This window comes from Lycium barbarum, chromosome 1 (genome assembly GCF_019175385.1).
Source record: "Lycium barbarum isolate Lr01 chromosome 1, ASM1917538v2, whole genome shotgun sequence".
NCBI classification, from domain to species: domain Eukaryota; kingdom Viridiplantae; phylum Streptophyta; class Magnoliopsida; order Solanales; family Solanaceae; genus Lycium; species Lycium barbarum.
The window spans coordinates 63,562,030-63,588,339 of NC_083337.1; positions in this window are offsets into that span (position 1 = coordinate 63,562,030).

Below are 26,310 nucleotides of genomic sequence, written 5' to 3' on the forward strand. Positions count from 1 at the left end.
GATTTCCATTGCTTACAATAAGTCTCATGGCTTTTGATGTTCAATCTTTACCTGTTGGCAATTTGGACACTGTGCTAAAAATTCCGCTATGTCTCTCTTCATGCCATCCCACCAATACATCATCTTGAGATCATGATACATTTTGGTTGCACCTGGGTGAATAGAATACCGGGAACAATGTGCTTCTTCTAGAATTCGTCGACGCAATTCTTCCACACTCGGCACACATAACCTGCTTTGGTATCTAAGAATTCCATCCATAGAAACATCAAATGAAGACTTCTCTTTTCCATGAGATGTGTCTCTGTAATGACTCAATTGAGGATCTTCATATTGCCGTTCTTTCACTTTTATATTCAAAGATGAAACGGTAGGATCGTTAATTCCAATCCCTGCACTACTCGAATCAATTACACACACTCCAAGATTAGCTAGTTGACGAAGCTCATGAACCATATCTTTCTTTTCCAGAGGAACTTCACACAAACTGCCCATTGATCGGCGGCTAAGCGCATCGGCTACTGCATTCGCTTTTCCGGGGTGGTATAAAATATTCACATCATAATCTTTCAACAATTCTAACCACCACCTTTGCCGCAGGTTCAACTCCTTCTGCTTGAAAATGTACTGAAGACTTTTATGATGTGTATAGACATCAACATGCACACCATACAAGTAATGTCTCCACATTTTTAAGGCATGAATAACCGTAGCCAATTCAAGGTCATGAGTTGGATAGTTCTTTTCATGTTTTCGCAATTTTCTTGAAGCATACGCAATAACTCTACCGTGCTGCATTAAGACTCACCCTAATCCAACACCGGAAGCATCACAATTCACAATATAGCTATCTGACCCTTCTGGAAGTGTTAAGACCGGAGCTGAGGTTAATCTGTCTTTCAACTCTTGGAAGCTGCGCTCACAAGCATCATTCCATTGAAATTTAGCTGACTTCTGGGTTAGCTTCGTCAATGGGGCTGAAATAGATGAGGAGCCCTCTACGAACCTTCTATAATAACCTGCCAACCCCAGAAAACTATGAACTTCTGTAGGCATCGTAGGCCTTGGCCAAGTCTTCACAACTTTAATTTTCTGAGTGTCGACTCGAATGCCATCATCTGAAACAACATGGCCCAGAAATGTTACAGAATTTAGCCAAAACTCGAACTTTGAAAATTATGCATATAACTCCCGGGCTCGAAGAATGCCAAGAACGATACGTAAATGATCTGCATGTTCTGATTTTGTGCGAGAGTATACCAAGATATCGTCGATGAATACTGTCACGAATAAATCCAAGAGTGGCCTGAATACATTATTCATCAAATTCATAAACACGGTCGGAGCATTAGTTTATCCAAACGACATCACCCGGAACTCATAGTGGCCATATCTCGTGCTAAAGGCTGTTTTAGGAATATCCGCTTCTCTAACTCTCACTTGATGATAACCCAATCTTAAGTCTATTTTTGAAAACCATTTGGCACCCTGTAGCTGATCAAATAAATCATCAATCCTCGGAAGAGGATATTTGTTCTTTACCGTCACTTTGTTCAATTGCCTATAGTCGATACACATTCGTAGAGATCCGTCTTTCTTCCTCACGAGTAAGACTGGTGCTCCCCACAGTGATGAACTGGGCCTAATAAACCCCTTTTCGAGCAAATTTTCCAACTGCGCCTTTAACTCTTTCAGTTCTGCCGGAGCCATTCGATACGGAGGACTAGAAATAGGCTTGGTGTCCGACAACACATTAATGGCGAAGTCAATCTCTTTTTCTGGGGAAGACCTGGAAGTTCATCTGGGAATACATCCGGAAATTCATTTACTACCGGAACTGATTGGAAAATTGGCTAGTTTGCCTCGGTGTCATGAACTCGAACTAGATGATAAATATAGCCCTTGGATATCATCTTCCTTGCCATAAGGTAGGAAATAAACCTACCTTTCGGGGATGCTGCATTACCCTTCCATTCAAGCACGGGCTCTCCAGGAAATTGAAATCGAACTACCTTCATTCGGCAATCAACATTAGCATAGCACGAGGCCAACCAATCCATACCCATAATTACATCGAAATCTAACATTTCCAATTCAATCAAATCAGCTTTGGTATGGCGATCACATATCACAATTACACAATTTTTATACACTTGTCTAGCTATCACGGGATCACCAACCGGAGTAAATACCTCAAAAGGTCTGATTGGCTCAGGTTTCACCCCATTACAACCAGCAACATACGGAGTAATATAAGAAAGAGTAGAACCCGGATCTATCAAGGCATATACATCACGGGAAAATATAGACAATGTACCTGTAACCACATCCGGGGAGGACTCAAGATCCTGCTGTCAGGCTAAAGCATATACACGGGGCTGAATGGCACCTGAAGTAGATGCTGCCCCTCTGCCTCTGCCTCGACCTGGTGACATTTGAGGAGTTTTCCCTACCGGGCGTGCTGAGGAAGAACCAGCTGCTGAACCTTTAGGCTGAATACCAACTCTACCACCCAACGACGGGCAATCTCTCATCATATGCCCAACTTGGTCACAAGTATAGCAAGCATCCGAACCCTGGAGACACTGTCCAAAATGGAATCTACCGCACTGGCTGCATCGCGGTACGGGGGATCTCGTCTGACTATAATCTTCCCTGAACCGGGAATCTGAGACCCTCGAACTCCGGCCCTGTCTTGAACGGAAGGAGCGATCAAATCTCCTACCTGCGAATCGAGGAGGTGCACTAGTCACCGACTGGCCTGAAGGCCTAGAATATGTCTGCCTTGATCCCCTTCTATAATCACTGCCTGCTCCCATAGATCTGGCCCTCTTGCTTTGCCTCCTATCAATGTCGCGATCACTCCTTTGTGGTTGCTGTCGCCTCTCTAAATTCTGAGCATGAGCCTGTATCCGGGAAATATCCATCCCATCTTGTAGCGAAGCTGTCAGGCAATCTTTGAATAAATGTGGTCCTAAGCCACTCACGAATCTATGCACCCAGTCTCCCATGTCGGCCACCATTGTCGGGGCATACCTAGCCAACGAATTAAACTGAAGGCTATATTCCCGGGCACTCGTGTTTCCTTGCCTCAAATTTAGGAATCTATCCGCTCTAGCTCGGCGGACCTCGGGTGGCAAATAGTGACGAATAAAAGCATCTACAAATTCTTGCCATACTGGTGGAGGCGCATTCTCTTTTCTCGATGCTATCCAATTATTATACCACAATACCGCCACATCTCGAAGTCTATAAGAGGCCCACTACACGGATTCAGTCTCAGAGGCATGAATAATCTTTAGGGTTCTCAATATCTCATCAATAAAGCCTTGCGGATCTTCATCCGGCTTCAACCCGTAGAACTCTGGAGGATTTAAAGTCATGAAATCACGGGCTCTAGTACTGGATGACCGATCACTTGGGCCCGCATTTTGCCGCTGTGCCTGGGCGGCAACCAACTGTGTCAATAACTGAATGGCCTCGGTCACTTCTTGACCCGAAGCACCCGGTGGAGGAATTGGAGCTGGAGCTCCTCCTTGTTCTTCCACATTAGGCGGGGTGGAGGAAGTATTAGATGGAGCCTCATTATTCGATTCACCCTCTTCAATATTCATCGGAGGCTCTCTTTCTACACGCCTCTTTGTCATAGTCTTGCCCTTCTGGGCGGCTGTAGCTTTTCCCTTTGGCGGCATTTCTGGAATCACAACACACTATTAGGGAGGATAAAATCTTATACATGGCTCTATCGCACGATCTCATTGGAAGAAAGAGGGTCATTTTTCCTAAATGCCCTGTAGCCTCTTGTTTATCGATGTGTTGCGCAACACACCATAAACAAGACTCTACTAGACACAGCTCGTAGACACTTCCTAGGACTGAACTGATCTGATACCACTTTTGTCACGACCCAGCTAGGGGCCGCGACGGGTACCTGGGGCTAGCCACCGAGCACCACTCGTTCTACTACTCATCTTACTCATTTAATGCTCTTTTATCAATTTATACTCAAGACATAAGAAAATCATCTTTTCATTTGAGAACATAAAATACTTTTATATGCATAAGCCTCTCGGCCATCAAAATAATATATATATATACATAGTAACAATCTCGTGAGACCATCTAACCCACACTGCGTATCTACGAGCCTCTACTGGAGTGTTGAACATGAAGACGAGACAAGACCCTGCCATGCCCAAAATACATATAAATGAATATACACAAAAGAATAATCAAGCACCTCCGGAACAAAGGAGTGCTTTCAATCGGCTGACAGCTACTACGAATCTGGGTCTAGCTCTCCTCCCTGTTTCCCTGTGGGCATGAATACAGCGTCCAAAGAAAACGGACGTCAGTACGAACATTGTACTGAGTATGAGAGGCATAAACAATGAAATAGGACAATGATACAAAGGAAATACCAATATGAAACATCTGTATCTGACTGCCAAATATAAAAGAAGTAATGCATACTATCTTACTCATACTCATCGTCATATCATATATGCATAAATATATAAGCTACCCGCCCATATAGGTACGGTGTGATAGTGTATAAACTGCCCGTCCATATCGGATTGGTGTGATAATCATAACATTAGCCTGCGTCCAGGCCTCCCGCGTCCGGGGTATCATCTCATGCCGCCCACTAGTGGTGTCTGCCCATGCCGTCTGGCCATGGTGTATACGCTGCCCGCCTTAGCGGTGACTGCCCGGCCATATAGGCGCGGTGTTATATCATCATCATAACATGCTCAACATAATATGCTCATCATAGTATGCTTACCATAGTACATGCATAAGGCTCAAGGACAACTATACTTTATCGGGGTGACGTAAGGTCGTGATCCCCCGATTTCATTATGGATTCATTGACATTCTGCCTCACCTTGAAGGAACTAACATATAAGGTGAGTGTGAGCAGTAAATAACATCATTATCATTATAGGATCATCATATCATACATTTTAGAATTTTTATACTTTAACTCATCACCATCATTATAGGGCTCATAACATGTCTCTTATCTTATATAGCTATTCATAGACACAGGCTTTTAGCTTTCTAGAATATAGGAACTCATGAAGAGGAATGAGAGTCATGTTATAGGATTCATGCCATTATAAAGAAAGGACTAGCCTCACATACCTTTGTCGTTTAACTAAGCTATCGTTCGCTTGTTCTCCTTCAATGTCACGTTTCCACCTTCAAGAGAGAATTCTCATTAACGTTATTTAGTCGACTATAAGAACGCGCTACTATTTCTAGGGAAATTTGGACAGCATTTCCTTCGTTTATACTACTCTTTCCATATTCTATATCAACTCTCAAACGTTCATAACAACATTCTCAATATGATAGACAACACTCATCATTCATTTACAATATACATATTTCACAATTTGTCTTCAATTTCTCCATAATCATGGCCATGGTTCATTGTTGCATTTTCTCACATAGGATACTTATTCCATGTTCTAAATGTCATTCATAACATTTTTATAATCATAAATTAACAATGATTGTGGCTCAATTCAAACCTTTACTCAACAATGCTATTATTCACACTTTCATGACCCATTTCTTACATCCTTCTATAATCCAAGTGTTTCAACTCTTCCATACCCTAAATAACATGTAAATGCCATAAAACTTACCTTAGATGTTATAGGAACAAGCCTTGAGTGGTATTACTCTTCTTGCACCAAAACCCTAGTTTGCTTCTCTTGAAATTTCTTAACTTGGATGAACTTTGATGAGTTTCATACACTTGATTCACTTGGATTCTTGATATTGATCTTTGATTTCCTTTGTTTTCTTATAGATGAAAAGTGGAGAATATTCTAGAGGTTTCTAAAGAGAAGTATCGTGGAAATGAAATGAATTAATGAGCTTGGGTCTCCTTTTTAATGACTTAAAATCTTATACGAAATGAACAGTAGTTGAAGTGCATAGTGGTCGTAAACCCAGTTTACGGTCTGTATTCCAGTTTACGGTCCGTATTCTGCGGGCGTATTTAAGTATCACAGAACCAGAAAGGTAGGCTGAGGACATGGTGATTTACGAACTCAGTGTACGGGCCGTATTTCAAGTCGTTTTTAACCATTCAAGTCTTTGACCGAAAGTTGAAGTTTTGTAGGTTGAAATACGACATGGCAGTTTACGGCCCGTAAACTACTTTACGATCCGTATTTCATTTTACGATCGACTGGGCCGAAGTGCAAATTTGCAACTTTCACGTCTTCAGAACCTATAATTAGTCATTGTGGAGCATAACCTATCTCTTATTCCCATTGCCTTTGAAATACTACTTAGGGTCATCAAACGTCATTCCCTTCTGATTAAAACATCTTATACTCGTATTCTTCGTTAGTCTATTCATTGTACGTTCACGGGGAAATTTCTGAGGTGTAACACAAATGTTGGTTCATTCTAATTATTCTGTCGAGTCTAAGATGATCATTTAATTTGTATATGGTTGCTACGGATATTCTATTCGTGCATAACGTTATTACATCATTTCACTGAGTCCAGGGCCGGGTACGTATTCGTACACAGTTTCATTACATTGTTCATTGAGTCCCTCACTAGAGGGCCGGGTACGGTATATATATGATTATTTCACCGAGTCTCTCACTAAAGGTCCGGGTACGATATATATATGCTTATTTCACCGAGTCCCTCACTAGAGGGCCGAGTACGGTATATATATGATTATTTCACCGAGTCCCTTACTAAAGGGCCAGGTACGGTATATATTTACATTTCACCGAGTCCCTTACTAAAGGGCCGGTTACGGTATATATTTACATTTCTAGTCATTGCCTTTGGGGCTACTTACATTGTTATTCTCTGCCTTCGGGGCTATCCATATTACAGGTTATTTCTCGTACTTTTATTATGACTTATATCTCACTCTTTATGATTACTGTTGCCTTACATACTCGGTACATTGTTCGTACTGACGTCCCTTTGCCTGGGGGCGCTGTATTCATGCTACATAGTCCCATATTGTTTTGCAGGTAAAAATATTCAGCTAGGATGGTTGGCTATCAGCTGGGATTGGAAAACTCCATTCTCTTCCTGGACCAGTGCCGAGTCATTCTAGTTATCATATGTGTGTGTGGGTATGTTGGGGCCCTGTCCCGACTCATATGATTCAGGTGTTTACTTTTAGAAACTTTCCAAACAGTGTCCTATGGTTAGTATGTTAAGATGTCATGTGGTGAGTAAAGCGAACATGTAGACCGATATGTCAATTTGACTTACTCGATTTTTGATTAATTGAGTATCGTTTGCGAATTTCTATGGTTTGATTGAAAGTACTTTATTATATTTTCAAAAAAATTTATATGTCCAATTTCATTGTGTGAATGCCAGAGGGTTCGCTCTGCTCTAAGTAAGAGTTGGGTGCCCATCATGCCCTGATGGGATTGGGGTGTGACAAAGTGGTATCAGAGCAGTTCGTCCTAGGGGTTGTCTGCAAAGTTGTGTCTAGTAGAGTCTTGTTTATGGTGCTGCGTGCCACATTTATAAACAGGAGGCTACAGGGCATTTAGGATGGTTACTCTTCTTTCATATCTAAGATCGTGCGATAGAGCTAAGCCATACGAAATGAGATTCCTTATACTAACCCTTGATTTCAGCAGGAGAACTGTATCGACAGAAGCAAGTGAGTGACGATATTGGAAGTTACAGAGGTAAGTCACTTCGTTGAGGCTACGTTATCTGAATATGTATTTATATGATAATGGATTGGTTGTCATATAGGTAAGTCAGTGTAAGTACAACAGAGGAATTGATTAAATGTATTTCTTGATGGTAAGTTCAGTTAAAAGTTTATGAACTAAACAAATTGAATGAATCAGTACAAAGGTAAGCAACAGTATGAAAGATGTATGTCGGGTAAGGTAAGAATATTGAGGTGTGATTGAAATGTAAAGCCGAAGAATGAAAGGAAAAGTAAATAGGAAGGTATAACAGGGCAGATCGCTAATGGATCAGGTACATCTCGAGGTGTGATATATGAGGTAAGTTTCGACATCTTTGTACTTTTACTTAAAATTGGGAGCCCTGTGTGACTGAGATTCAGGTATATATATTAACCCTGTGATGCATTGCTGGTATTTGCTGCGTGCAGATTTTGGATAGTAAGAAATATAGAGGAAGCTCTGCCAAAATTTTCCTAGAATTTAAAGGAGATAAGATATAAGCTTGTAATATGTCCTAGCGGGAAAAGATGTTGTGTAAGAAGTAATGGCAGGACGGGATTAAGTTAGGAGTATCGTTGACAACTACAAGAGATAAGTTAAATGTTATTGAGTTGATAGTAACAGTAATTATAAGATCAACATTGATATGGTAAAGAGAAATACTCGAGTAAATTAGGGAGACTGGTAGTACTAAAACATGACATAGAAGAGAAAGGGTAACTCCAATAGAGTGTGGTACTGAAGTATTGATTGGATGGATAAGCACAAGTAAAATACGACAAGTCTATTAGCAAAATAAAGTAACAGTATGGTTGAGATAGGGGTACGAAATACGAAGGGTTATAGCGAATGTGAATACATTGTAAGACTACTTATGTGGTAAGTGTAATAGGGCCGATCAGAAAGAGTAAGGTTAAGTATGCTTACTTCGCAAGGTTTATTCTATTTTATAAGTAGGCTAGCGAATGAGATCAAGAAGTGCCACTCTATAGAGTTGATTATGATCAGGATATATGAGAACGTAACAAAAGCTGTAATACAAAGTAAGTAAAGTATAGCGAGGAAACGACTAAAGATGTGACATGTTCTATATGAATAAAGAGTGAATGCAAGTGTGAAACCAAGAAGCGAGCCATGGGGCAGTAGATAAGAAAGCTTATAAGACCTTGTTAGGGGGAAAGTCCAGCATACAGGTTTCACAATGACAAAAATGATAGCAAGTAAAAGGAAAAAGGAGGTCAACTTGAAAAAGAAATCAGAGAAAAGTGATATGGCACAGTAGTAACAGTTTGTGATTTGTATAATCGAGATCACGAGTGATATCATTGGCTGGATGTAAAAGAACAAGACTACGGACAGATGAATAACGAAATAAAACGATTGTTAGGAAAAGGATCAGCATAATAAGAATGAGAGGGGATGATCAGAATGAACAAAATAAGTTTTGGAAGCGAAGAATGGATTGTACAGAGGTAATATATTCTAAAGGACAAGGCGGTACTGAGTTAAGAATAGGGTTCCTTGTGCGAGGAATAAAAGGATTGATTATAAAACGGGAGGTAATAAGATAAATTGAGGAGGAAAGAATGTAAAGGAATAAGTATGGGTACAGAAAGAAAAGGAAATATGCGAAGTACGCGCGCTTAAGAAGTAGTCGTATTATGAGAAAAGGAAGATGCATTTCCTACGAATATCCTATACCAAGACAGAATGAGTAAAGTATATAAAGAAATAAGTTGGAAAGAAAAATATGGCCATGAGTTATGAGTTTACCGTATGACAAATACGATATGATTATGATTAGGTTTTGAAATCAATGTTGAGTGCAACACAAGATTAAAAGAGTATGAGGCATAAGGGGTATTAGTTGCGCATGAGACTTAGATCCTTGAAAACAAAGATGGCAGGTTTAAGGGAAAATGCATTTACGGTTACTATAAGTCGACTACGGGAAGAGAGAAATAACGTGAGATGGGAAGAAAAGGGAAAGTTGACGCTATAAGTGAACTCTGAGTATCGAAGAATGGGATAAGCAGCATTACATGGATGGTACAGATAGCTAGACATACTACTATTTCGAGCATCCCTATAGGACAGAAGTTGCTAATTGGATCGGATGTAGACATTCACTCATAACTAACGGTTGAGCTAAGTAAAATACATCCTCGTTTGGATTGCTATGTTGGTTGTATTAATTGGTTCCAAAAACTGCAAGATGAGTGTGTTAAGACTTCACACATGAATTACTGTAGGTATAAATTATGGGAAATGGCATGAATATGATGCAGTATAATAAGGGAATTGACGAAAGGGATATATGAATTCGAGATTGGAAGTGAGGTAACGGAGATAAGTAAGACCCTTAAGGGCGGAAGCGAGTAAGGAAAATACAAGTATAGGGATTGAAACAATGAATCCTCAGATGTGACAAATATAGACTCTAAAACAAAAAGCGAGAGTTATGCAGAAATGAGTCTAACACAGAGTAAATAAATGAACAAAACTCGAGCGGGTATTTGAGATTGTACTGAAAATCATTCGTGAAGACCTTGAACAATATAACATTGGGAGCAAATAACTTGAGGAATATTGTAAAAGATAGTGATGCTATACTGGAATAGAGGCAAAAGAATTGATAGTAGAGTCGTTTGTTAATGATATTGCGATTTATAAGTGACAAATAAGAATGGACATAAAGTTTTCTGTGGTAGAATATAAGATGTGATAATCAAGGGACAAATAAAGGAAAGCAAAGAGTATGATGAGATACGTTACAACAGATAGACAAAAGAGTTTTGGTATGTATGAGATACGTAAAATAGAACGAACCAAAGGAAGGGAAGTTTACGAATAAGATTAGATGTTCATACACAAATCACACAAGAACGGTTATGTAACCTGCAAGTATTTATATGTCGAGAATGAAACCAATTGGGTACTTAAAAAGAGGAGTAAGAGCTAAGCAAGAATAGTGTGTTTGTGATATTGCGGGTCAGTTGGGTGAAAATATATGGTAAATTGAGTCGAAAGGTTGAGTTGGAATTATCATTAAGGAAAAATAGGACAATTACACCAAATATGATATAAGCATATGTTATATGTTTCCAACGATAGCCCTGGGGTGTGTTAGATTACTTATAAGTTCGATAGGATCATCGAATAAAGGGGGTTTTACCAGAAGAATATTACGCCTTGGAACTTTCATTTTTGTATCATTTTGGTTATTGCGAAGTTCCAACAATTTACCAGAGGATTATGAAATTCTCAAAAATTATAAAGCCTTTAATGAGTCGACGAGGGACACCTACGACAGGACATCTCAGATTGAACTTATCTAGACTCTAAAGATGTGAATCAATACCATTATTATGTTCATATGGAAGAAAGGGAGTGGGAAAGTTTTGCAAACCATGTGAGACTTAATACCATTATTGAGCAAGAAAAAGGATCGACGAGTCCGAGTATTAAGGAGGATCATATCAGGGAAGTTACTCACTTATATCTCTTGAAAGGATATTCCTGAGGAATCAAGGGAGTATTGCAATTGAGAGTCATTACTAAGAAGGAAATTCATTTTAAACTATTCAAAAGGAATGTTATAGATAATGCATGTTAGAGGATTAAAATGATGACTCCAAGAAGGATGTACGCTGTGGACTATGCGACCTAAATAAAGAGTGGAAGTAGACCTATAAGAATTAGAAGAGAGAACAAGAGGAACCAATATGCGATGGTAAACCTAACCAAGGGAAAGACAGCTTCTATTCTACAGTATTGCAGGAAAGACGACTCCAAAACAAGAAAGACTCGACCTACGCTTCAAACATAGATGGATATAGTAAGTTGCAGTCAATTACGGAGGTAGCTAAATTATGATCACTTTCTTTGGAAATTCAATAATAACTTATGTCAGGTGGAGAATGGCATTAAGTTAGGAAAGGAGAGGCACAGGATGATAGACGAGTTCTAGTTAGAATTGATTTTTTATAAGATAACCATAACCAGTATATATACAGGATTAGTTTAACATTCGAGGATGAATGTTCTAAAGGGGGGAGGGGATGTTACATCCCACATTTTCATGCGTTGGAAAGCATACGAGTTAAATGACATTAGTAACAGAAGTGAAGTTATCCCCCAAGCTTATAGGTGGTTAAAGTGAGGGTATAGATGTATCGTAAGGATTAGAAGTTAAACAAGTCGAAGAAAATAAGATTCGTCGAGGCTCGAAATTTATTTGAATGGAATACGGTCCAAGCTATAATATCCCGTACAATGCACCAGGAAATTGAACCGGCCAACATGAACAAATTTACCTGAGCCCGGAGAATTCGATCATATCCAAGGATGAAAATCAAGAGCTCGGTGTATACAAGGAATGAAGTCCCAAATGATTTAAGACGAAAAAGTGTGACGACGATGATTGTAAATAATATTTTATGTATGACAAATGAGGCTATGGACTAGTGTTATATTACATGGTCATGGTAATGGGTATATGGAGTATGTTAAAGGTGATCACTGTTTAAGTGAATTGAGATCAAGAAATTAATTCTAGATATAATTGGTTAAATGGGGAATTGTAGTAGAAGACAAGAAATGAACTAACATTGGTGGATAAACGTTTTATGAACCAAACCCATATGGGTCATTGACACGTGGCAGCAAGAAAGTATACATAAGCATGCATATAATATTGGGTGGATTATTTGTGATGACTAATCTAAGTAAGGATGCAATACTTACATGTGTAAGTGGAAAAGTGAACTTAAAACCTTACCTAATTTTCATGGATTTCATTCTTTCTAAAGAAAGTATATTGAAACCTTTACATAAGGTAGATGCTCCTAAAAGATAAGAGAGGAACAACAACGTTTCTTCCTTTCATAGGAAGTGACGTGTGATTTTCATCAATTACAATACACGGGTTTTGTTCTCTACTTCGGTCTCGTTGTTCAGTTGTATCGTGTTGTTGGATCAGTAAGGTGGAAGAAGAGTAGTTCTTGGCATATAAGGTAAGAAATCCTCTCCCTTAGATGTATTTGAGTTATCCGAGTCGTATCTATGTTGCTAGATGAAAGAAATACGAAAGTTATATTGGAAATCGGATAAATTGTTATTGTTATCGTGTGGGCTATTTGGAAATTGTTATGAGATATTTTGTGGGATGGAATATCATGGGGATTGGCTGTAGTTGTAGTTTTTGTTGTTTTTGTTGCTGTTATACTATGTATATACGAAAATAAAGAAGTGTATACAAGCAATTGTATACGAATGTATATTGGGTTGTTTTGGAAGTGAATTAAGAATGGATTTGATTCTATTTGGATATGTATTTGTTGATATTGTTGTTGGTATTGCGTTTGATATTTTGGCCAAGTTGGAATCACGAGGATTATTATGTTTTAGGGAAGATGCTGCCCCAATATCGTTAGATTCCTATGTAATTAAGGATTGGTTAGAAAGAGTATCTTAATTGGATTATTCACATATTTGGTATTGTTTGTAGAATGGTGAAGCCCGAGACCTAACTTATGGTTAACTTGAGAAGCAACAAGGTATGTAAAGCTATCCCTTCCTTCTTTTTAGCATTAATTACATGAAACGAGCGGACGATAAAGGTACATAATTCTCATGAATTCTAGTTCTCAGTGGTACTTGACATGATAGTTGTCTTTGATTCTCAAGTGTTGGTTCATTCTAATTATTCTGTCGAGTCTGAGATAATGATTTAATTTGTATATGGTTGCTCCTGATATTCTATTCGTGCATAATGATATTACATCATGTCACTGTGTCCCGGGGCGGGTACGTATTCGTGCACAGTTTTATTGCATTGTTCACTGAGTCCCTCACTAGAGGGCCGGGTACGGTATATATATGATTATTTCACCGAGTCCCTCACTAGAAGGCCGGGTATGGTATATATATGCTTATTTCACCGAGTCCCTCACTAGAGGGCCGGGTATGGTATATATATGATTATTTCACCGAGTCCCTCACTAAAGGGTCAGGTACGGTATATATTTACATTTCACCAAGTCCCTTACTAAAGGGCCGGGTACGGTATATATTTACATTTCTAGTCATTGCCTTCGGGGCTACTTACATTGTTATTCTCTGCCTTTGGGGCTATCCATATTACAGGTTGTTTCTCATACTTTTATTATGACTTATATCTCACTCTTTATGATTACTGCTGCCTTACATACTCGGTACATTGTTCGTACTGATGTCCCTTTGCCTGGGTTCACTGTGTTCATGCTACACAGTCCCATATTGTTTTGCAGGTAAAATTATTCAGCTACGATAGTTGGCTATCAGCTGGGATTGGAAAACTACATTTTCTTCCTGGAGTAGTGCCGAGTCATTATGGTTATCATATGTGTGTGTGGGTATGTTGGGGCCCTGTCCCGACTCATATGATTCATGTGGTTACTCTTAGAGACTTTGCAGACAGTATCTTGTGGTTAGTATGTTAAGATGTCATGTGTTGAGTAAAGCGACCATGTAGGCCGACATGTCAATTTGACTTACTCGGTTTTTGATTAATTGAGTATCGTTCGCAAATTTCTATGGTTTGATTGAAAGTACTTTATTATATTTTTAAAAAAATTTATATGTCCAGTTTCATTATGGGAATGCCAGAGGATTCGCTCAGCTCTAAGTAAGAGTTGGGTGCCCATCATGCCCTGATGGGATTGGGGTGTGACATGTTCATCCAGAAAAGAAGGAATTAATCCGTGAGTTCCATCAGTTAGCAAGCCTGGGAGTTCGTTTAACCGACTCAGACAATGTAGAGGTTGTTGTTCATAACCCAACTGTTTCATCCTTAGATATGAAGGTGAGAGAGCGCCAATATGAAGATCCCCATTTAAGTCACTATAGAGATACATATCCTGAGAAAGAGAATTCACCATTTGAGGTTTCTGCAGATGGAGTTCTCAGGCATCGAGGCAGGCTGTGTGTGCCAGATATGGTAGGACTACGTCATCAGATTCTGGAAGAACCTTATTACTCCTGTTATTCTATTCACCCAGGAGAGACAAAGATGTACCATGATCTTAAGTCAATATATTGGTGGAATGGAATGAAGAAGGATATAGCAAAATTTGTAGCTCAGTGTCCAAATTGCCAACAAGTGAAAATTGAGCATCAAAAGCCAGGAGGATTGTTACAAGCCATGGAAATCCCAACCTGGAAATGGAAAGTAATCAATATGGATTTCATTGTAGGCTTACCTCGTTCTCGGCACAAGTATGAATCTATATGGGTAATTATTGATAGACTTACAAAATCAGCCCATTTTCTTCCGATCAAAACTATATATTTATTAGAAGAGTATGCGAAACTGTATCTTAAAGAGATAGTGCGACTTTATGGTGTTCCAGTATCTATTATTACAGACAGAGGAGCACAATTTACTGCTAAGTTCTGGAAATCCTTTCAAGAAGGTATGGGAACTCAAGTAAGATTTAGTACTGCATTTCATCTGCAGACCGATGGACAAGCTGAACGCACTATTCAGACCATGGAGGATATGTTGCGGGCATGTATACTAGATTTTGGAGGCAATTGGGATGAACATCTACCACTTATTGAATTTGCATATAACAACAGTTATCATTCTAGCATTCAGATGGCTCCTTATGAAGCTTTATATGGGCAGAAATGTAGATCGCCAATCGGATGGTTTGAAGTGGGAGAAACAAAACTAATAGGCCTAGAATTAATCCAGCAAGTAGTGAAAAGATTAAGCTTATTCGAGATCGGTTGTTGACAGCCCAGAGCCACCAGAAGTCTTATGCGGACAACCGTCGACGAAACTTAGAATTCCAAGTCAATGACTAGGTATTTCTAAAAGTGTCGCCAATGAAGGGTGTGATGAGGTTTGGCAAGAAGTTCAAGCTCAGCCCCCGATATATTGGGCCTTATAAGATTCTATGCAAATGGGCCAAATTAGACTTACCTCCCGAACTCGAGTCAGTTTATCCAGTTTTCCATGTATCGATGCTCCGTAAATGTGTTGGAGATCCTTCCAGAATCGTACCTATAGATGATGTTCAAATCATCAAGAAGTTGGCTTATGAAGAAGTACCTATTGCCATACTAGACAGGCAGGTACGGAAACTCAGAACTAAAGATGTAGCTTCAGTAAAGGTCCTGTGGAGGAACAATAATAGAGAAGAAATAACTTGGGAAGCAGAAGAAGATATGAAGCCCAAATATCCGCATTTGTTTCCACCCCCGGACGAGGCTCAAGATGAGCCGCCATTGTCCCTAGGTATGAGATTCTTTCTTTATTCATTTTCGGGTCATGCGTGGCCATGTTTCTTGCTGTGATATTGTAGCCCTGTGTGGCAATGTTATTTTAGGTTGCTGTGATAGGATGGTAGTGCTATGTTACGGGGGAAACTCTGGAGAAATTTTTACAAAAATCCTCGGGAGCTTAACATTCGGGGACGAATGTTCTTAAGGGGGAGAGAATGTTACGCCTTTGACGTTTCACGTTGTTCTACGGTGATTAGACTAATGCAAGTTAAGGTGTACACGAAATCCGTACAAAGATAAGGAGATATTTAATAATTCTAATTAAGATCCCAAAGACATTTGAGGCAAGAGAGGAAAGTTCGTCAAAATGAAACTTGACTGTAGTTCTACGAAGGGGGGGGGGGGGTTGTTCTTTGTATCGTCGGACCGTTCGACGCTTCGTCGATTGTGTCGTAGAATTGATTTAGTGCAAAGACCATTCGACGGTCATATCGACGCTCCGTTGATCTGATCAACGCCTCGTCGTTCGTCGAACTAATCGACGCCTCGTCGTTCATACCGTATAATTTATTGCCCGATGGGTTAGATTTTTTTATATGGACGACCCAAGCTCATTTTGTTTTTCTTTATATTTCATCTTCTCCAACCCTCTCCACACCTCTAGAACCTTCCACACACTATATCAACATAAACCCATGATAAATCAAAGACTAAACACTAAAAATTAGTAGAATCAAGTGCAAGGATGTTCTCTAGGGCTTGCGGAAATCAAGAATTCCTTTGAAATTAAAGCTAGGGGTTTCTCCAAGTGAAGTATCTTTATTCAAAGATCGTTCCTACACAATCAAAGGTTATTTTTATGTTCATTTCATGTTATTAAGAGTATTAAGTGGTCGAAAGACTTGGATTGAGGAGGAAAGTAGAATGTGGAGCTCAAATGTGAAAATAATGGTATTTTTGAATAGTAACTTGACTTGAATCATAGTTCTTGACATTTTATGAGTATAATATTGTAATGAATGATATTAAGAATATTAAGAAAGCATTATATGTGAATGAATACAATGTTGGGTGGTAACTATGGTTATGGATAACTTTGAGAGGGAATTTTGAGAATTGAATAATGTCTAGCTTAACAAAGTTTATTGATTATGATATTAATGATATTGTTATTGATGTTTGGGAGTTGATATATTATATGGAGAAAGTTGTAGAAACAAAGGATGTGCTGCCCAATTTTCGTTAGCCCTTAGTCGCCTTAGCTTTGCTTCAAGTATGTTTTCGGTTATCTAATCTTAGTACGAATTCTCTTGAATGTAGAATCGTGAACCTGGAGGGAAGCGTTTAGTCGGCAAAGTTAGAGAGATGTAAAGGTATGTGAGGCTAGTCACTTTCTTTTATAGGCGCGACTCTTATTTTGTGATTCCTTTTCTATATTCCCATGATCTTCTTACATCATAAAATATAAAGGTTAAAGGTTCTTAAGGGCTTCTTATGAGATAGAGATGAGAGATGTTCCATGATAATGATGATGATAATGATGCTATGATGAGCTCGACATTCTTATTTTTATGATTTCATTGATTTTGCTTCTTGTTGTTAGTCTCACCTCATGTTACTAGTTCCTTCAGGGTGAGACATGCCGATCAAGACTATTCCCTAACATGATCGGAGGTTACTGACCTTACATCTCTCCGATAGGGTTGTAGCTTTCACTTGGGCTCTCATGCATGCTTATGTTATTTTTATGTATGATCACACCGTGCCTACATGGTCGGGCAGTATAACACCGCACCGCCTTATAGGCGGTCGGGCAGACACACCACTGCAGTGGGCAGCTTACACCCCGAATGCAGGAGGCCTGGACGCGGGCTAATGATGATAACACCGTACCTATATGGTCGGGCAGCTTATATATGTATGATATTATATTGTTTTTATTATTAAATTTAGCATGCATGACTCCGCCTTAAGAGGCAACTAGTTACAGGTTTGCTCCTCGCTTTATGTTTCTTTATGTCTTTATTATGCTATTGTACATGCCTTACATACTCAGTACATTGTTCATACTGACGTCCCTTTCTTTATGGACATTGTGTTCATGCCCACAGGTAGACAGGGAGACGGTGCAGACACTTAGGAGTTTGTACAGTGGATTTGCAGGAACAATCCACTACTCCGGAGTCGCCATTTCTTGGTATATTCTTTTGTGTACATGTTGGGGCATGGCATGGTCCTGTCCCATCCTTATGATTCCGGTATTCCAGTTAGAGGCTCGTAGATACATATGTGGGGGTTGTGGATGCTATGTGATCATCTTCATTGTATATTTTGTACATCATTTTGTAGCCTCGAGGGCTTATGTCTATTCATGTTTTGGGACGTATTGACGACTGTTTTACGATAAATCTTGTGTTGAGAATAATGTATGCCCAGGATCAGGATGATAGATAGCATGATGAGTGGTGCTCAGTAGTCAGCTCAAGGTACCCGTCATGGCCCACTAGTTAGGTCGTGACAAGTCCGTCCCGGAAAGCTCCTCAAAAAGGATCTCGAGCCCACTTGTTAACTGGTTTTTGAGTTTGTGGACAAGGTGCTGATACTAAGAAGTGAAAGGGATGTCAGTGTCACTTCAGAACGTATGGTACTCATGGAATCTTGGTCAACTCTTGAACCAATCAATCTACTAGCAATCATGATCAATCACATGATCAATGAAGTGCGCAGTATTAAAAATAATACTGGACTTCCTTATGGCTTTTTCCTAACAAAGGTCCTTGGGCATTTTAATGTGAGGATTGGCAAAGCCACTTTGGGAACAAAAAAAAATGATCTCCATGGCTACTCTGGAAGATTACGAGTGTGCACCTAAAGGATTAGGATCCACCATCTATGTTCTCACGAAAGCCCTGAAGACAGCACATGCAGAAATTAAGTAGCTGAAAGGTAAGAATGCTCTTCTAAGGGATCAGTTGAAAATCAAAGTAGAAGATCTCAGGAACCAAATGATCTAAGATCAAGGCGTATATATTGAGAAAATTAACAATCTTCTTCAACCCTTAGATCAACACCAATAATCAGTTCCTAGCTTTTCCCTCCAGTCTCTGTTCCCTTCCCTTATCTTCCCTTGGTTGATGTCGTAACCCCCATTTTTTTTTCTTGTCTGACTAGCGCATTAGCAGTTTACTTTGACATATGCCTGTGCTGTTTGAAATACTACCTATTCGTGGGCTTTTACATTGTTTTTATGCACTATTGCTTGCTTGCTCGTGTTGATTCTGCTTGTAATATTCTCTATTTGTACCTCTTACTGGTTGCTTTTATGATGATGCCAAAAGGCGGAAGATGATGAATATTATGCATATGTAGTGAAAATGTGGCGATGGGATCACCGTGTGTTGAGAAAGAATGCAGTGGATGAGAATGTGGCGATGGGATCACTGTACTGTGAGAAAGAATGCAGTGGATATGCTGGCTGACATGCTGTGACTATGGGGGAATAACTGGAAGTTTGATATGTGCCAAAATTGAAGGACCCTTTAGTGGGTGACCTGGTCTTTTGGTTCACAAAGGAAATGTATTTATTGCTAACATATTGCAGGTGCATTAAAAATGATGGTCTGCATCGCAGGGGGAACAAGTGGGATCTGGTTCTCATAAGGAATATTGTCTATGTGTTTTTCATAATAAAAAAGGGGCAAATTGATATGCTAAAATGCATGTGTGTTTTGATGATTATCAAACTGATTCAATACCATATAGAGACCTAGTCTTTGATCTGCTGTCGGTGCATCTTGCACGTAAGCAGAAGCAGTTGTAAAGCCAAGCTACTCACTGCACGCAAACCCAGTAGTTGAGCTGGCCCAAGCTTTAGGTCAAATATTAAATGAGTGGTCTCTATCCATCCCACATGCTTCCCACCATATATACAACATATTGCAACATATTGTGTAACACTTGGAAAACCGAAACATCACCTAAAGGTGCAGCCGTCACAAGACTATCCAAGTGTTCAACAAAGCTAATGGCAAACTGAAGGACTAGTTTCCAACACTAAAGATGCTTTATTCTCTTTGTTTGTTTTAAGCTTTGTTTCATGTGCTTTAACTTGTAAACCTACTCTTCTCTTATAAGAAGTTGTTGTAGGTATTTCAAATTCTTAGTAGTTGTTAGGCAGTTTACCTTTCAATCTATTAAGTTGTACCCTTGGCTAGTTTAATCTAAGGTGTATTAGTTGGGTTTGGCTAGAGGTAGTCAAGCTTAGCGTCCTTAGCTAGAGTTAGCTAAGTGAAGTTGCTTGCAATCGGAGTATTGCAAGGGTTGAGGGACTAAGTTCCTAGATTACACAAGCGTTATTGTAAGGGTGAGGGTTTATGTAAGTTAATTCCTAATTCCTGGCTTACAATAGCGTTGTAATCTGAAGTTGCCCGTGTAGTGGAGTTTAAATCCTACTGGGTAGGTCGTCATTTTTAATCCCTTGAGCAAGGAGTTTTCCACGGTAAAAATAGTGCCTTCTTTATTTACTGGATTGCATAAGGGAACTGGTACTCAACCAGGTCCCTCCATACATTGTTTGGTGGACGTATATCCTTTAACAATACTTATCTATAATAATCACTTTATATGACTATATCAACGTCGGTAACTCTAATTGCCCAACTGATCAGTAGTAATTGCCTAACCGGCCGTAGCTTGGTGGTGAATACATATAGAATAACTGCCCGACCGGCCGTATCTAGGTGGTAAATGTGCAACTACCGACCAACCATAGCCCTGTGGTAAAACTACGTGTCTGCCTGACCAGCCGCAGCCTAGAGGTAAATAGAGATACATAATTGCCCAACCAGCTGTAGCTCGGTGGTAAGATAAGAGTACCACAACTATGTCTCTATAGATACCATATATACATATACAATGCCATTTAATCACCTGTTGATACATGTCTAATACATGAGACTCGTAAGAATACATATCTGAAGTTGTCGGAGGGACGTAAGGTCGTTACACCTCCGATTATCGTTATGTACTATAAAGCCATCATGTGCTACATTATCAATCCAAGAAGAATCAAAATATATTATGAATGATTCTTATAACATGAGAAGTACTCCGAGCAAGCGAGAAACAAAAGCTAGGAACATCTTTAACTTAACATGACTAGAGTCATATTGATAAGACTTTAGTTTATGTTTCGTTTACTTGGAAAATGCCAAAAGAAAGAAGGGTTTAGCCTTAACATACCTTATACTGAATCCTTACGTATCCACCTGAGCTTAGCCTCCTTCACTGTTACACCCCGTACTTTCAGATGAACGTTCGCTAAGTTTAAGTACAAGCACGTGGAATTATGATCAAGATGAGCCGCCTTTCGGGTTTAAGGAATGGTATAATTATAAGATATACTTACGGATAAAGTGATATATGAGGAGTACCGGGAAGTCTAACGACCAAATAGAGTTGAAGAAATAAGCTATTGAGACCTTGGATTTTATGGAAAATATGAGGGGCAATTTTTGGTTAAACTTTGAGAAAGAATATCTTTTAGTATATGAGAAGTTTTGAAGCAAAGCACAAGCCTAAAATGAATTTCGTTGAGTCTAGTTTCCAACGCAACAAACCGCTCGTCGATACAACATCGGAGTAGAGAATTATGGACGTTACAAGTTAGGCTGACAGAGCAGAAACGCGTGCTACAGTAACCGACGTGCCACAGTGCCGAACCGACTTTGGGACCTTATAAAAGGGGTTTTACCCCTCAATTTTCATCCAAAAACACCTCTCAAAATCTCCCAAACTTTCTAGAGAGTTCTTCCATCCTTTCCTCTACAAAACTTTAACGCGAATTAAGTATAATCTCCGGATTTAAGTTCGGACAGCATGTAGTTGCGATCATACTATCGTATTGCGGTGAATCCTAGTTGTAATTCAAGGAAAATATTGGATATATCTAGGTACTAGCGAGAATAAGGTATGAATCTCTTTTTATTGATATGGATATAAGTTTATTTACGGAAGTAGACTTGTTGAATAATTCTATAGTGGGTATGTTGGTGGAAAAATTAGACAAATGTCGTGTGGGATATTTTATGGAATATATTGGTATTGATAATATTGTGGATGATGTTGGTATTGCTGTTATTGTTGTTCGTTGTTGGATTATGGTTTCGGGTTAGGCATATAAACAGGGGAGATGCTGCCCGAATTTCGGCAGATTCTAAAGGGATTTTAATTAAAGGCTTAAGACAACTGTATGACGGTGATCCTAATAATAGTATGAATGGTTCTATATGTAGATTACAAGTCAGAAGCTAAGTGGGAAGGTCAAGGAGCAAGATTCCAGGTATGTTAAGGCTAAACCCTTTCTTTCTAAAGGCATGATTCTTTTGTTATAAACCTTTGCGCCATATCCACAATGTTATTGCTTCCACAAATGTTAGAATCTATGAGCCTTATCGTCACGACCCAACCCCGTAGGCCGTGACTAGTGCCCGAATTGGACACTCATTTCACCTGTTAAGTATAATCAGTTACAGCTAGCATGTCGTGACCTTATTTGTCTAAAACGGCAGGACGTTATTTTAAAGTTATCACAATTCTGTAAGTCATAGGCACCTGTCTCCTGAGGAGTTACAATTTTTCAGCAGCAACATATATATATACACGCAAGCCGACAAGGCTGCCACTACACGCAACATTCCAAACATACATACATATGCAAGCCGACAAGGCTGCCATCACGAATGGGTACGCCCCGAACATAAGTCATGTTCATACAACGCAACAACAACTATATATAGACCCACACAGATGTCCACAGACCTCTAAGAGTAGTGATAGTATCATATGACGGGACAGGGCCCCGCCGTACCCCGAATAAACACATACATATACGACAAAAGGGAGTTATACCACAAGCTAGGCTCCAGAACAAAGGAGCACTTCAAAGTAGCTGAATAAGTATCCTAAGCTGGCGGATCTCCAAAACGAGCATCTGTACCTGCGGGCATGAACGCAGCCCCCCGAAGAAAGGGGGTCAGTACGGAATATGTACTGAGTATGTAAAGCATGAAATATAGTAATGGACTCATACTGAGACAAGGTGTATAGGACCCAATGCAACAAATAGAATTTCATAAAATTTGCCTTTGAACATATTTCATCTGTATCATTCTTATTTCAATATCAATGTAGAGTGTTGTAATCAAAGCTGCATAATCATTCTGTATATAACATATATAACGTGTCCCGGCCCTTTAGTAAAGGACTCGGTAATTAAAATAATAGCATCATAAACATAAACAAATACGTGTCCCGGCCCTCTAGTGAGGGACTCGGTAATTAAGGAATATATGCCCTCCTGGCCACCATCTCCATATCATATCATCATATCATCATATCATCATCATATCATCATATCATATATATATATATATATAACGTGTCCCGGCCCTCTAGTGAGGGACTCGGTGAGTAATATAGTAAATATGCGCACGAAAACGTGTCCTGGCCCGGACTCAGTGAAGGATATAGCGGTAAGCACGAGCAGAATAATAAGCAACCACATATATGCAATTCATCTTTTGAGACTCAATAGATAAGCAACTAACCAGCTCTATAGTGATGGGATAATAATCATATTCAATTCTTTTTAAATCTCATAACCAACTACAACAAGAAACGTTTCAGATTTCATGTACATGTATCAATTTAACATAGTATGGCTTTTGAAAGTCAAGTATACCTCTAGTTGTGCGATTCTTTAAGAGTAGGAACTTCTATACATCATTCATTAGTCAATCATATAGTAGGCTCGTGACAATAACATTACAGAATGAAAGAATCACAAATCATGCTTGGAACTAGAGAGTAGAGTTTACCCCAAGGTTCATATCATTTCATACTTACGTCTAGGACATGCCAAAAGAAAGAAGGAATAGGCTTTACATACCTTTAGTGTTTAGTCGTATTATAACTTGTACTTGCTGCCCAAAAACACTTATCCTATATCAAGATATCAAGAGTTACAATTAGTGTACAAAAGAATTTAATACGTATTTTGACGCTCACAATCCCTTTCTAACATTTAAACGACGTTTCGTTCGCATTCAAACCAACTAGTGCTACAAGCTAACATTGCTAATCATTCTTTCATATATCAATCCAAACTTGTTTAACATGACTTAGGGGACTTTGGACAGCTTGCACATCATTCAAATCATTCCCAAACTCACGGCCAAACAGCACATACCACAATACCATTTTCACTTGGCAATTTTCCAATTTTAACTTACAACGACAACAATACGTTTAATAACATTACTTTCACGATTCTTGGAACTGTTTTAGCATCATTTTTATTCTTACAACAGCCCACAAATCATTTCAATTTCAACTTGAATCATTGCACTTCACAGTCCACGGTTTTGGACTGCTTGTATACTTCAATATGATTCGTTTCTTTAACACCTCAATTCACATATTCAACATGCATACAATATACCATAATGTCCATAACAACAACAATCAAAACTTGGCACAAAACAGTCCACAATCCCCCTAAAACAGTCCCCTTACACGGCTTCAACACCACTCCAACAACTTCATGATTTTCATCCATTTATCCATACTACAACACATTCAATCCACTTCCAATACATGTACAAGAAGATTAAACATGATTCCATTAAAGCCTACAACACACGGCTCATTTAAATTTTAAGAAAAACAGTCCAATACCAACATGCAACATCATAAACCAACTTCTACAATCTTTGTTCATTTACATATGTTGACACACATTTAATTCATCAACAATACATGCAAAAATGAAACCAACCATGGCTTCACCAAGCTCACGGCTCACCCCCTACTTCAACCACAACAACAATCCAACAACAACATGCATGAATTATACATTCAAATCATCATGCAACACAAGAACAATGATCATTCTTACCTTGTAACTACACTTCAATCAGCAAGCCTTCACTTTCACTTCTTGAATTTTAACACTTGTTATTGCTATATCAATGGATGCTACACGTTAATATACCTTCAATGGAGTTGGATTGTTTAGGAAAAACTTAATTTTTTGGAGAAATTTGGACCCTCACTCTCGGCTAGCTCTAGGCCGAGAGTTTCCCTTTCTCTCTCTATGTGTTCTTAACTTGTAATTGTTGAAATGATGTAGGGAGTTGTGGAGTGAATCAGATTTTCACTATATGTATTCCCTACAAGACTTGGACATGTGTCCACTCAAGTTTTTGGGTCAAAAACCATTGACCATTCCACTATTATGCACGACCACACATGGTTTAAAAAAATGGGCAGATTTTTGTTCCCAATCCCACTTAATAATCCACTTATGGTTAGTTTAATCCCAATTTTCTATTAATATTTCAATGCCAAACGAAATTTGTAGTTAAATTGACTTGAAACGAAACCGGAAGTTAAAGTCTCTACTTCGTATCTTGAGATAGTCTTGTCTTTAACTTGTCGCGTTTATTTTAAAACGTCCCAATGTATGAAAATATGGGTTATAACACTTATGACCCGTATAATATTGTTGAGCTATTCATGACCTTCGAGACTATTCGTTGCTGCCGATCTCACCTTATGATTTGTTCCTTCAAGGTGAGATGTGTTTATGATGGCGGTTCCATAAGAATAATCCAACGAGATGAGAAATGTGTACTTAGGTAATTGTTACACCTCAGAAATTTTTTCCGTACTTGTGTGATGAGTAGAACAATGAAGGGCTTGAGTGTATGATGTTTTATTAAGTCGGGAATGGCTAATTATGAATTTTTGGAAATAAGAAGGTGGCGGAAAAGTTTCAGCACAGTGGTCGTAAAGGGCACTATACGGCCCGTAAAGTGATTTACGGACCGTATAGTGCAATCGTCCTCTAGCCTCCCAAAAATCTCAAGTTTCTGCCAAGTATTGAAAACGGCCCGTAAACTGCCATGTTCTTCAACCAAACTTTCTGTTTCTTAAATGATTAAATACGGCCATGGAGAACGGACCGTAAATCAGTATACGGTCCGTAAATGGTGGTTTACGACCACTGTTCATCCCGACAAGAATTCATTAAAGATCAGATTTTGGGATTATTAAAAGGGACCAAGCCTCATTTTATTTCATTATTCATCCATACAACTCAAGAGACTTCTAGAACTATCCAAATATTTCCTCCACAAGAATTCAAGAGAATTAAAGGGAACATCAAGACCAACAACATTAAATTCATGAAAGCAAGTGTAAGAATGCAATAAAGGGTCATCTAAGTGAAGAAATTTCAAAGAAGGTGGAACTAGGGTTTTGTCTA